We start from the raw sequence: 14,584 nt of genomic DNA on the forward strand, positions 1-14,584 counted from the left end.
TTATTAGAAGCCGGGTGCATCTTTTCGCGTATAAACTGTCGGATACCTCGAAGATCGATGGAGCAGATGAAACAACGGGAAAGACAAACTGTATATTTTAACCTCCTCGAATATAATACAACTATTTCAAATAATAACACTTTTCCGTATTATGCAAATAATATTGTTCCGTATAGACACGAAGTTTCCACGCTCTCCGTGGAAACACTCGAGCAACTCTCGTAGCTTCTAACTCTATCCCAAGTAACAATTACCAGTGTTTGCAGTTAAATGTAAGAAAAACGAGCGTAATTAGATTATATCTCAACGACAAAGTTTCAAAGAAATGAGTTTCCTCGGAAAGTTCAAGCCCCATTGAATCAGCCCGTAAGCGGACAGTAATCGTCGCCGCGTGCTCGCGAGTCGAGTAAACCGATCGTGACTCGACGAGTAAATGAATGAATGGGAAATGAAAATCCCTGGTACGCGTAACGACGACAGAGAAGAAAAGAAAAAAAAGAAACAAGAGGCTTTGCATTCTTCTGTCGGTAGAGTTGCATAGTAATTCAACCGGGTATCACGGCGTAATGCGATGTACAAGCTTGAAAATAGAATGGTCCGGGAGTGGCCACATTTTCACTAGGCGCGGCATTGCTCGGCTCCTCGTGTAATTTACACCCGTCTGACTACGGATAAGCCACGTTTATTTTATTTTTCTTCCCGCGCTTCGTATTCGCCGGCCGACTTTCCACCAACCACCAGGGCTACTTTAGTTGATCTTCCAAACTTGGTAGTTTCGCCACCCTCTCTTTTTCTCTTTCTCTCTCGTTCAACATCTCTGCTCGCAGCTTGTCGTGCTCACGTGCTAGAGCACCAGTTTGCAGGCAACTTTTTGCAACACGCTGAATTTCCACTCGAAAACGCAGCAACTTTAAGCGCGTTGCTCGCTCACGGGAATACGATTTTCCCTTGTTTGCGATACTTTCGACCTTCCGTCTACGATCAATCGCACGGAAAGGGAGGAAGAAAAATATAATAAAGAAAGCAGCATGTTCGTTAGGTGGTCGAATTGGGCAAAGGACATAGTAATCGATGCTTTCTCCGCTGATTCAGGTATGAACATGAACGGAACAGAAGGCCCGGTGGTGTGTTCGCAAGTCGGGCAAACGCGGGGTAGAGTAGGACAAAGCTGGCAGGATGCTTTGCGTTCCGGAATCCTGGATAAATAAGAGCCGGGTAGTGGAATTTGCTGATGGAAAGCGAAGAGGGGATGCTCGGTTCGAGATACTCGGCTACACTGGGTCGCACGTTGGCTTCGTAATACCCGGTCGGATAAAGTGGATAAGCTGTCGGTCGGTTCGGCAATTTCGAGACCCGTCTGTCCTCCGTCCTCCTCCACCCACCCTCCCTCGACCCCACTCCCATTTCGCACACCCCTCGATCCAACTTGATCTAACCTAATCATTTGCTAGCACGCGATTCACCGTCTACGTGCTGCGGATGTAGCTCGTGGACACGATTGATTCCGAGGGATTATACGTCCCACTGTCGGCTCGTTCCCTCTCTTATCGTTTTTAACGTCGATTCCGTCTTCGGGAACGATTCACCGGCACGCGTGCTATCGTTATCAACTCGGGAAACCTTGGAAAGTTATTTATCTACCGAGGCGAAACTCTCAGAGTTCCACCAGAGTAGTCGCTTTATCATGTCAGAGTTGATTAAATCCTTTATTAAACTTGGAAATTTGAAATTGCAATTGATAACGGCTACATTACCCGAAGGAAATATTTACAGTTTCGACCTTGGTCCACATTCGAGGCTACCCATGTGTATTCAAGATTTCAATCTGGAAAACATCTAAATCCTGGCCTCTTCTATCTTCTTTTTTCTTTTTTTTTTTTTTTTTTTTTCTTAACCAGCATCTTTCGCAAACCCCAAGACAGGGGATAGATGGTGGGGTAGGAACGGTCTCGTGGGCGTCGTCCACTCGTCTACGGTTAACGTAATTTCAGCTAAGAGACCGGGGTAGTTTTGACCCTCGCATTAACCATTCTCCTTATCTAGCCGTTTGTGATATCGCGGATCGCTCGAAGGAACGGGTCACGGCTTGATTATTAGAGGGGTTTCTCTTAATTAAGAGGCTGGTTGGATGTCACGAGAAAGATTCGACCATTTATCAGAGGCTCGATGAACGTGGGGATCGAGGGGTGGAAGCGTTATTTTTGTACGATCCTTGTCTCTCTGTCTCTTTTTCGAGGGTAAGCCTGATGAGGTACCTTTCTCAAGGGTAACCGTGACGAGGGTGGAAACGTTAACGAACCACCTGTAAGAACTCAGTCTCGTGTTCAAGGTCTATTAAGGTCGCGACGAGTCCGGACACCGGGACACAACCTGCTTGTAACTAATTTTTCTCTCTCTCTCTCTCTCTCTCTCTTCCTGATACCTACAATCAACAAGAATTCTTTCTTCTAAGAAAAACTGCTTTATTATGGATGAAATATCCAACCGAGCAGGAAAACGAATCATTTTTCCTCTCGTTAAATATTGTTTCACGATTTCCTTACCTTTCAAATACCAAGTTCCATTTAACGCCCACCTGAAATTTATTCAAATTGATTACCTTCACCCTCCGGCCTTTCCTATTCGAGCTACGAAATCTTCTCCGCGCAAAGACATTCAGCGTTCCCTGTCTGAAGCAAAATCGAGCAGAAGCTGTTCGAATACCAATCGATTCGGTCGCTTCGGCGAGGAAGCGGATTATCAAAAAAATGTGCTCCCTTGTAGACAGAGGATGGCGGGGGATTGAAAATGGTGAAATAAAGCGAGCGTCAGAGTTTACGGTGGATAGAGGGAGGAGTAATTTGGGACTTGGGGGATGTATTCTCGCACGGGAACAGCTGAAAGGGCTGGAAGGGCTGGAAGGACAAGGGGATGAAAGCTGTACGCCTTATCTCAGAACGGATATGATGTATGGAGGTGGCACGGGGCGAGATACAAGCAACGGACAAAAGCAACGATGTGTGGGAAGCGTAAAGTCAGAACGAAGGGCCTCGTTGCAAGAATTTTACCGTGTGTACGCGTAAGCGAGGAATATTGAGATGCTGCCAACCAACAACCCCCATGACTGCACCTTGCACCCTCTATACGGCTGTGTGACTCTTGTTTAGTCGTTTACAGGGCTCGTATCTTACCTCGGAACCACTGAATCTGTAATAAAACCTGCGACACTTTGTTGCAACCTCTGTACACGTTTTCGCCTGATAAACGATACGACTATTCGTACAATTTCAGAGATTTCGTAGTTGAATCTAAATTACGGCGTTTATTGAAATTTATTATGTTATAAATTTCCCGCTCGGATGTTTATCAGGAAATTTTTCATTCCCATCACCGACGAAAGTTTATCTCCGATAATTCGAGAGGAAGTTTCACGTACACGAGTTATCAACTCGGCGTCAAACGCACCGGTGCACCTTTACTTTGCTTGGCCAGGCTCGGTCAATTAAATTCAATCGTTCAGCAACGATAACCAACCTCGTCCCCGCAGCTTTTTCTTTCGATTGAAAGAAGAGTGAGAATAGCCAGGATATCCTTCGGTCGAAGGACATACGCGAACCGATGGAAATTCAACGGCGCACGAGTCAGCAGAATTTCTTTGCCTCTCCCGCGCTCCCTTTCTGACCATTGTCTCTCGTCGCGTTGGTTTTCCCTTTGCTTGCCTTCTATCGTTTAAATTCAGACGTACACCTATACGCTCCTCTAATTATCGACGATCGAACTGGATAGCAGCGGTTCACCGCTGAACGTCCTCCCCTTTCTGACAAGTGAAAAGGGACTCGTGGTTGGTACCGGTCGATCAGGAATTAATTGAGTCAACGAAAATTAGTGCTGATCTTAAATTTGGAAGAATCCTTTCGTTCCAATGATAATAATCACAGACTTAGAATACAGAGGAAATCTGGAGGAAAGTAGTGAGAAAGGTGCACGTGTTGATATTCGTAACAGGAGAAGATGGTCCTCTACGCGAAAGCGAAGATGTATTTTCGCTGAAATGCTCTTGCACGCTTTTAAATAATAGATTCGTAGCCGGCGTTTAACCACCCGCCTGCTTCCCACGCGGCCTGTATTATTTGCGGAATTATTCGCGGATGGTTGTAAGCGATAGGGCTCTACGTCTTTCCTGCATTCTCCTGTCGCGAGGTTGTACTTTATCTAGCTGCGTTTCACGCTTCCTTAGGTTACAAACTAGCAAAGTAATTAGGATAAAATCAGTGTCAAGTATTATTTCTTCATCTTCTTCGTAAAACTTCTGATCCTAACGACAGTGGTTAAAATTTTCTTTCAAATTACGCGATGTAATTGTACAATTATCGCGATTGTCGAGGCGTCAGATTCGTTTGCACTCGAAAATGCAAACCTGCAGCCGTTTCGAGCTCAATATCCACGGTTTAATTTCGAGCTAGTGTCCATGGCCGAGTATCTCGCCTCTGTCTTGCCATTTCTCGCCTAAGCTGTAGGTGATTATCGTTTACGGCGACGATTAGCGATATTGTCGTTATTAATACGGCTTAGCGTGGCCGAGAGAAACTTTCCTCGCACGCGACCCTAATCTCCTCTCGAACGCGGAAGCTTCCTTCGTGTGCAGCTTACACGATCTCTCGTTTCCAACTACCTAATCGACGTCGAACCCTGTTGTGCCCTTTTGGATCGTTCGGTGGGGTCGTCTCGATTTAAAAAGGAACACGGAAAATGCAAGTGTCGGCACCTTTGAAAGGATTTCTTGCACACCGGAAGATCGGTGTAAACGGTCACGAGTCTGTTTAAATTCTGTGCCCGTAAGAAGAAGGAAGGGCGGGCCGTGAAAAGCGGTCGTGGCAGGAAAGTTGATCCGCGAACGGAGAAGTTTTCGGGTAACGGCGCGATCGGGCTACGCGCGATTGATTCTCTCGCTTGATATCGGGAATCGATAATTCAATTTTGGGCCCACGTAATTAGGTGAGGCTCGCTGCGGGGAAGGAATCCGAGACGCTCTAATTGCACGATGGCTCTTAATTGATTTTCTTCGATTGACGGTGTCGTTGGTTAGTATTTCAACGAACGAAAGAGAGTACATATCGTACAGTGGTGAATGTTCGTTTGAATTGTTTTGAAAATCATCACGTTTCGATAGCTACCATTCTTTCTTTCTTTTTTAAATAAATCACGAGCGGACAGGAAACGAGGGGAATGCGAAACGCGTCTTCAATTACACGGTGGCAGGTTGCAGACAAATTTGGAACTCGAGCTCGCCCCGAGGCTAGTTGCACTGTTCGAGTAAACAAAGTTCGCGTGTAATGACTTGGGCAAACAAGCTTGCCGCCGAAAGGATATCCCCGCGTGCCACGCGTCGACTCGTTTCAAGTATACCGGAAAGCACGTGTGAACACCGGAGAGCTCCAAGTCTCTGGTAATTTAATAATACTACTGCCGCGCCCTGCTGTTCTTCCAGGATCGCAGGGTCCGCGACGAAACAGTTGAACAGAGCTGAAAATCGTCCCGCTGCGACGCTGCCGATCCTGTTCGCGAGTAATTAAATCTCGTAGAGTCCCCTCGCCGGTCATAGTCGTTAGACGAAACGATTTTCGGCTCTCTACCGCTTGAAACTTTCAATGTCCCAAGTTTTCGAGCATTTGATGGCCCAGGCGAGTACCGGGTTCTTCAATAAGTTATTCTATTAGTAATGGACTCTCTGTTAGTAATAAAAGTTTGAAATTAACAAGAATATAGGATGCTTCCCCCTTTTAGGCGCACAAATTTTTAATGAAAACTAGAAATTCATAGAACTCCGGTGAAACTCCATAAATTGAAACGAGCGATTTAAAGATCGTCGAACTGGTTCATCGGATCCCTGTATTTAGATTCTACCAATTGTATTAAGCAGGATAATAGAGCAGAGACAATGGTTGCATCTCCAAAATCCGCATTGCAGTCGTAGTTTTGCTTTAGTGCCATCCAGATTCCAATAATCCGTGGTATGTAACGTGAACGTAATCAAATCAGGAATTACTACCACAATATGTAGCGGAGTTTACTCGGTATTTTACAGTGGGGCTTTCGACTTCTGTTAAAGGAATTAACAATTGATTATGCGATTCCAGTTTCCCCCCCAACATTCGTGAATATCTCCATCCTCCGTCTCTGGTAAGGTATCATCCTAGTCGCGCGATATCGAGGAAAAATGTGGAAAAAGAATAATCTGGAAAAATATTTTCTCCGTCCGTTAGAGACGAGCTAAAATCCTGCTTGGCTGAACAAAAAAAAATAGATGTCCTCACTTGACAAGTCAGTTGCGAGGTTAATCCGTAGTCAAGCACCAAGTCGGTTGATCCGTGCTTGACCCGTGGAAAAAGCAGCCTTACCGGATGTCTGTCTTGTAGAAGCGTATATACGCCTGCAAATTTCTCTGTTTTCAACAAATTTTTTTTTCTTTTTTCCTTTTCATGCTCACGACGGAAATACATATTCGATCATTGGCAATGGTAGAACGCGACTTCGGGATCGGTAACGGGGCAATAAAGTATCGTTGCGGAATGAACGTGTCACGATTCGTTTCTACGGCAATAAAAATATCGCTTAGACCGCAATAATGCGCGGCGACCGGTTGTCGGCGCGCGTAATTTCCGCGCGGCAGCAATCGGGTGAAATCGATACGAAATTCAGCATCCGCGAGGCAGGCTTCCGCTGACGTTCGAACATTGAAATTCGACGTGTCGAAGCCATTAAACGTCTATGATTTTCCCAGAATATAGGAAATCTGTGGAGCATCGCTCCATTCTGTTACAGGATTTAGCTTAGCGAAGCTTTTAAAAAATAAATAAAATTTTGTCATTTTTCTTCAATTCTTGTCTGCGATTTGAATTTTTAAATTTCTCTTGCCACGAGTTTCTCCATCGATGATTAATCGGGACGATCAATTAGCACGATGGAAGGGCGTTATATTTCGCTGGCATTCGTTTCGATTGCACTTACAACCACGGCAATTGTTATTATGCTAATAACCCGGTGAAACAGTGACGTTTCGCGGATAATTAGCAGCGCGAAAAGTCGCGCGATCCAGCAGTTCCGGCCGCGTAATTCACCGCCGTGTTTCCGGATTACGCATTCCCCGTTCGTTTCTCCCGATTTTCTGTCTCACCGGTTATTCGATTTTGATTTACTAACCGCTGTCCTGGTTTGCACCGATTCCACTGACGAATTAGCTAAATAAAATTGCACCTCCCTGATAATTCTTTAAACGTTTCACTTCGTGACAAAAGAAATCGTAATTAGGAAAGCTCTAATTCATATTTAGCTCACGGTTCAACAATTCACCTTGTAAACTGTTCGAATAAATTTGCGTCTGTTTCCCTGGACCGATAACGTCGCGACGTCGCGTCGAAACGACGCGACGCGTCGCGTTCCCCAGGGTAAGACGCTGTCAGTTTGTCAGATCTTTTCGTTCGTAGCTGCATTACCGTGTTCCACTCTCGGTTGCAATTCATATTCGAAACATCTCGGTGTTTCGCGTGGTAAATCGAGAAAACTCTTCTCTCAGCCGAGTTGAATGTTTTTCCGCAGTGTGAAATTCTGTCGAAATAAATTCATTTACGCCTTGTTTCTCACGCGGTCAACCTTGTTCCAGTTCCTATTATTTTTCACGTTCGAATCCATCCTGTTAAACGAATAATTGTACGAGGTCTTTTTTTCTGCCTCGTGTATCGCCCAACAAATTTGCAACTGGCCCGGTAATTAACAGAGAAAACGTCGAGCTACGCTTGTGTAAACGAAATTCAACGATACCTTGTTTTTTTCCCCCCTCTTCCCAATTACATTCATTTATAACGTACGGATATATTTTTACAAACATTTGTACAGAATTAACCGGATTCACGAATCACGGGTTATCAAACGTGAAATTTCAAGTAGAAAAACAGAAACGCTACCACACTTGTTACTTTACGTCATAAATTAAACTTGCCACTTCTGCCACTGTACACGTTGAAACTCTTAATTGGCTCGTTCGCCGAGGTTTACATAAAGTTAAATGGATCTTCGGATTACGGACGTTTCATGAACAACTTACGCGAGACTTTCTTCTTAAATTTACATTTCAATACGTGAGAATTTATCACGGAAGAATGAGAAACTTTCATTTTTTTTCGCGATCCAAATATCAAAGGGACTTTTATGTTTGATAGGTGAAACGAAGGTGATTGGTAACGTCTCGAAGTAGTCGCGAATGGAAAGAGGATTCTCTCGAAGCGTCAGCACGCGAATCTCGCGAATTTTCCATTGAAAAAATTTCGAACCGTGTCGTTCGCACGCGACCGAGTTGAGACGTTTCCTTTGATCGTTCCTACCCCCATCTTCTTTTTTCTTCTTCCGCTTCTTTCGACGAATCTATTTCCGAGGTATCAGTCGCGAGAGAAAATATCTTGTTGCGAGCTGCGTCGGGCTAAGAACAGGGCGAAATCGGCTTCCGTTGGTCCGCGGAGCTTTCAGTTTCCGGTACTCCTTCTTGATCGGCTCACTCGTTCGATCTTCTTTCTCTTTGCCGTCTACGTTACGCTTCCGAAAGCTCCTTTTCCTCCTCGACTAGACTTTTCTTAATTTTTTCGAATGGTACTTGCACCGCTCCAACAAATAATAGCATAATATAATTATTTTTCTCCAAAATTAATACCAAAGAAACAATTTTGATTTACCGATAAAAATGAATTGTTTCATACGAGACTTGTTCTTCGTCAAAACTTTTTTGATCGAACTTGCATCTTCTTCGGAAGAGAAAAGAAAAAAAAAATGTCCGGAGAGAACGCTTCTTTTCTCGCTTGCAAATGAGAATACACCCTTAAAGGAGAAGAGGTGGCAGGTGTGCCAGCACGTTGGTTGGTACTTTTGTATAGAGTGATCTTGTCTTTCTCTCTCTTGCCGTTGCATCGTTGACGGTTGCGCTCGGTTCTCCGGGGACGTGGCGAAAAGAGGGGTGGCGTTCGAACACGAAGGAAAAAGGGGTGGCTGGTGCGTCCCAGGGTGACGGTCTTTAAAAACTTTCAACGTGCAACTTAGTTGAAAAGCCTGGCCACCTTCTCCATCTCGTCGATCCCCGTTTACACCCCCCTCCCCTCGTTCTATCCCACTCTGTTTCCCATCCTTCGTCGATGCAGCCTCTCTCGTCGAGCCTCCCTCATTCCGTAGCGAGGGTTCGCGACAATGCATCCCTTTAAATTAGAACGAGACGTAGGGAGGACGAGCGAAAGCGACGGAGAAAATGTAAGAGCAGATGGTGGTAGGGTATGAAAGGGCTAGGAAGGAACGAAATTGCGGACTTTGGCAAGGTCGAACGATCAGCTCGCCGTTTAAACTTTCGCTGAGAGAAAGAGGCGAAGGCGTCGTTTCGGGAAATTCTTCGCTGCGGCACGCTGTGAATGTACGCTTTAATCGCTTTGATCGCCTTCTGTTTGATGGATGGTCTATAATGGATCCAGGATCTTTTTCTGTCTGGTTTATGGCGAGGTTTGCCGGCTGAATCGAGCTTGTGTTTTACTCGTCTCCCCTCGACGCTTCCTTTATTCGGTTCACATTCTAAATGGTTGAAAATTAAACAATATTTCAAGTATAACATTTTGTCATTTTTGTCAGTCGAGATTTAGAAAAATTTTAAGTACGAATTGCATAAAAATTGCATAATTGCAATTAGGGGATGTACCTCGTAAATAGCTCGACCGATCAGTCGATGAAACTCTCACAGTCTTAATCACAGATTCGTGATCCCCTTTCGAGGAAGTCGTTATTCAAGAGGCAGCGAGCTCGCAACTTCAAATTCCATATATCCAACAGTCGAGAGAAATTACAGGACGATAACCATCAGCATCGAATCAGGCGTTCTCGGTATACCATCACGTTCGCGCAATTCTCCCTATTACAAAGCTAGCCTGCCAACTCGATGGGAAAACTACCCCTCCTTCTCTCGACGATTCTTCGCCGACCGTTCGATAATTCATTTCTCAGAGTGGCTGTTCGAAGGGGGGCCGCAAGTTGTGGGCGTTTTGTCAGCGAACTGCTGCTTTCCATGCATAGGTTAGCAGCGTTTATTGGGTACGCGCGAAAGGCCCATCGCGAGGGGTTGTTTCGTCGAGAAAAACACACATTACGGAAACGAGGGGTGAATCGAAGTAACGCGAAGAAATCGAAAGAACCTACACCACCCATAGGAAAGGTACTGTCGTTTGCAAATTTTCTCACCGTCGATCCATCATTATCGAACTTTTCATGATTCTTATTTAAAATGAATCTATTACTTGCTTTTTATTCATTCTTTTATGCGTATTCCGTACAACTTTTACGCGCATCCGAGACTCTTACGTACAAGCTATTCCGTATGCATCCTGTTGTCGGAAAGGGAATAGAAGCGCACCCCTACTGCATCGACCATCGCCTCACCCCTACATCCCGTAACTTTTGCAATATTCTCGAGTCTTTCTACTCGTTGCAAAATTACCCCCCTCTCCTCTCAACTTATCCGTGAAACAACCGTGCGTTGGTAATGCTTTCAACCCTCCTACCCACGGCAATTCACCCACCATACACGCTAACAACCATCCGCCTATACGGGGGTGTGATCGTAAAAAAAAAGCAGAAGGAAAGAAAGAAGCGGGCGTGGGAAAAGGGAGGATCCTCCTCTCACCACTTTCCGCCGTGGAACTAAACGTTCACAGGCTTTTATGGGGTTCCGGATGCGGTCCATGAAAAATTTGTGGAGAAAACTTTTGGGAACTGTTGCCACCATCTCGTTTGGTCGCATCCCCTTTTCTCACCTTTCAGAGAGACCCCTCTTCACGCAGATGAGACTCGCTTCTCCATTTTTTTTTTTCTCGGATAACTACCCTTCCGGGACCATTTGTAATCTAGTTGTTAGATGTGCAACTGTGTGACTCGAAATAATTACCATGAATTTTTATCGCTTTATTTATACATCAGGTTTATGAGAATTCATTGACATATTGGTAGCAGAACGGAGGGCGCTTTTTAAATATCATTTTTAAAAAAGGAAACGTGACGTTCTCCGTTTCCGTTTGGACGTCTGTTCTCCCTTAATTAAGGAAAGCCGTAAATTACGGATGGCAGAGGAATTTCCTTATCTCGCATACCGGTGCGCGCGAACGATAAGTGCGTGAGAAGCGGTTTCCCGTGGGCGCAGTAAAAATTGTTATTAATTAGAAAACGGACGCGAAAGTGGAACGAAAGGGAGAGAAAAATCGCGCGGTGGTTTGCGTTCGTAATCAACGAGCGAAACGTAGAACGGCAAGGAAATGCAGCAGTTTTTAATTACCAAGGGATTAACATTAGAAACAAGGGTAGAGGAAAAATTCTCGGAAATCTGAACGTTTACGTTTTCGTCGTACGACGCGACGGTCTAGCGTGAAAGTTCCTTAGTTCTCGAACTAAACGACAAAGGCGTCGAAACTTTTCATTTTATCGGGAACGTAGTTACGTAGTTCGGAAATATCTCGGGGGACAATATTAGCCCCCTGACACTGGTTGGACGTAACTTCTACTTTTTACTTTAGTTTGCTAGCCATTTGCTTTCCGGACACGATCGAGGATAGGTTGATGTTCTTCGATTTTCTATCTTGCCTCCTTCGTTTATTTCTTTTTTTTTTCTCTCATGATAAACTGGCGTTTTAAGGGGTTCCATCCTTTTTCTTTATGTTCGCAAAGCTTTAACTACGCGTGCTTTGTGAATTCTTTTTATTCGTCAACTTTATAAAAAGGGGTTAAGATCTATACCGTCGTGAGCGATCAAAGATAATGACGATGGACGCGGAATCTTATATATATCACCAAGTTCCCATCGCGACACGAGTGGATAAAACAGGGTTGTTCGACGGCGAGGGGATGGAAAATGCGAGCGTAGAAAAAGACGAAGAGAAGCAGTCTGTAATTGAGCACGGGAAAAGACGTTGGCGAGAAACGATCGCTACGATCCCTTCTAATATTGTTTACTCGGCTTTTCTGTCGGCTAAGTAACGGCACACCCACCCTCTTCTTCTTCAGGATCGACGCTACATAGAGGATCCATTAATCATAATCGCATTCCAATTCGAGCGGGTCGACTGGTCGTTACCCAGTGACAAGTGGGTGGGGGTGGTGAAAAAGGTAGAAAACTGAAGGGAAAAAGGAAGAAGAAGAAGAAGAAGAAGCAGCAGAAGCGAGGAAGAGTAAAATCGAGGAGAGAAAGAGAGAGCTTTTCGAAGGAGAAAGAGATTCAGACTGGAACTGTGAGAAGGATTTGTCATCCGGAGGTGACGTGTCGCGGAGGACCGCGTCCCTTTTAGCCCTGTACCATTCCTGGACAAAGTTTACTGGAAAGGGTACGTTGATATCGACCAGAGAGATTGTATTTTGATCTTTCAACTCTACGATCGACGATTTGTCCTGTGGTTTCAGGTTTATTGCTCTTTGGTTGCCTTTCGGGGTAGCTGAAACATTCTTGATTATCTTGGTAAATCGATTCGTGGCACGATCTAGGATGTCGACACTGAAATTCTGGATTACTGGAACATATATTTAACACCAGTATTAAATTCTACCCTGAATGTATTTTGTTCTAACCAAGAAAATACAATAGGCTCTTGGCCGAAATAGAAAACTGAAATATTTATATCGCCTTCGAACGAGAGGCGTTTCTTCGCAAGAGGTTATCCACATGAGACGCATAAAGCAAAGGGTTTAAAGTGATATAAGGATAAGGATGAAAGCGATTCAAGCGGTACGTCGAATTACAAACGACAGCTCGACCGTGCTGTATCGTATCCTCGGGGGTTGCACGCGTTCGCTATACACTCGCTTTCGTTCCTTCGAACAAATATTTGCGGTCCTTGTATATCGCGTGTATATACCCTCGCCACTTCATCGACTTCCATTTCCTCGTCGCGACAAAGGACCCTCGAGTATTTTGTCTGTCGCACTTCCGTCTGTCTCTCGACGCGCCTCCGTGCAAACCTACCTCCCTTAACGGTCATATAATCGACAATACCCGAACCTTTCCTTTTTCTATGGGTCATCATGGATTCCATTTATTACAATTGAACATAACGCAATTGAGTTTGTAAAAAGATAAGAATTTCATCTATAATTTATCTCAACTAATTAACCCTATAAAAGTTCTCGTGCGCAAACATAGAGTACAGAGAGGCGAATTCCCAACAGTAGTATACAAAACGAGAAACAAGTAATTCCCCGAATTTCGATTAAGCTCCCAAAGGTAATCGAAGCTCGAAAATCGTTGTATCGACTTTTGACTTGAAATTTACGGTTCGGTTTCGACGTTCGCCACTCGTTGCACCACTTCCCCTACACATTCTCCTTGTATCCTTGATTAAGTTCGAGCTAGTTGCGGGGTTTTTTTTTCTCCCCCAAAAGGAAATCACGTGTCTGGCCAGCGGTTGGTGGTTCGACCTCTCGATCGAGCTCCGTCTTTCCTTTGGCCTGGATACCGAATAGCCGAGGGAATTTATGCTGCGGGTTGCACTTTGGCTGCTCGCGATGGGGTGGTTCGCCTCGCCTTCGTTTTCGAGGGTTGTTTTACTTACCGACCTATGCCAATTTGTTTGGACGCTCGAACTAAGCTGCCAGCAAAGGGGTGGCTATTTTTAAACCACTTCCACCCGCACCCTCCACTACCCTTTCGCGTTTTCTTTTTTCACCCCGATAACCAAACACCTATACGAAAACCTCGTGCATCGAATGTTTATGTTAATCCCTGATAGTTTCTTTTTTATCTCGAAGTTAGTTCTATCGGTTTCCCTTAGAAATCTGCCTGTTATCCTTCGGTTGCATTTCTCTAGAACCTTTTTCCGGTGGATGTGATATCGTCGCCTAGGCGTCGGCATCGGTTACAATACGAGTTGACTGGTGTCCAGAAACGACGATATTTCGTTTCTTTTTCAGCCTCCCAAAGCTTGCCGACTGCTTCCAATTTTTATCTTCACCCCTTCGGTGTAGCCTCTTCTCGTACGGAGATCACGTACAACCTCGGAGAATAGAAGGCTAGAGGGAGAGAAAGAGAGAGAGACCGGCGTAGCTGGTAAAAATCATTTCTGAAATGGATGGTATCTCTCTGGTCGAGAAGAGGTCCCTTTCTATCGCAGGCGCAATCGATGAAAGGCTAAACGGCCGGAAACGACTCGGCGCTTTTACATTTTTCCATACGTGCTGGAACGAGGAGACTCGGCTCGAATCGCCGTTGGGAAGACAGCTCGGCATTTTTCTTTCTGCGACCCGATTCCCTTCCCATTTATCCCACTCACCTTCTTTTTTGTTTTTCTTTTTTCCTTTATTTTTTCTTCCTTCTTTCTTTTCCTTTTTTATCATCGCGAGCGAAAAGTTTCTCGAGCCCCTCTGTTGTTTAGAGAATCGCGACCGTGCGCCTTTCTCGAGCCTCGAATTGAAACTTGAATTTCAGACAGAGGTATTTACCAGCGCGCTCGCGTTTCTTTCTTTTTCTATTTTCACCGAAAACACCGCTGCGACGATTGTTATCCTCGAAACGCTTGAAAATCCGAACGGTTACCGTTTGCGTGAAAAA

General features: G+C 44.8%; 1 protein-coding gene across 3 annotated transcripts in view; it reads left to right on the forward strand.

Annotated features, from left to right (window-relative positions):
• Positions 1–14,584, forward strand: part of LOC114873503 (beta-1-syntrophin) — a 216,888-nt gene that overhangs the window by 48,788 nt on the left and 153,516 nt on the right. The window lies entirely within an intron of this gene.

The sequence above is a fragment of the Osmia bicornis genome, chromosome 6 (genome assembly GCF_907164935.1).
Source record: "Osmia bicornis bicornis chromosome 6, iOsmBic2.1, whole genome shotgun sequence".
Lineage (NCBI taxonomy): Eukaryota > Metazoa > Arthropoda > Insecta > Hymenoptera > Megachilidae > Osmia > Osmia bicornis.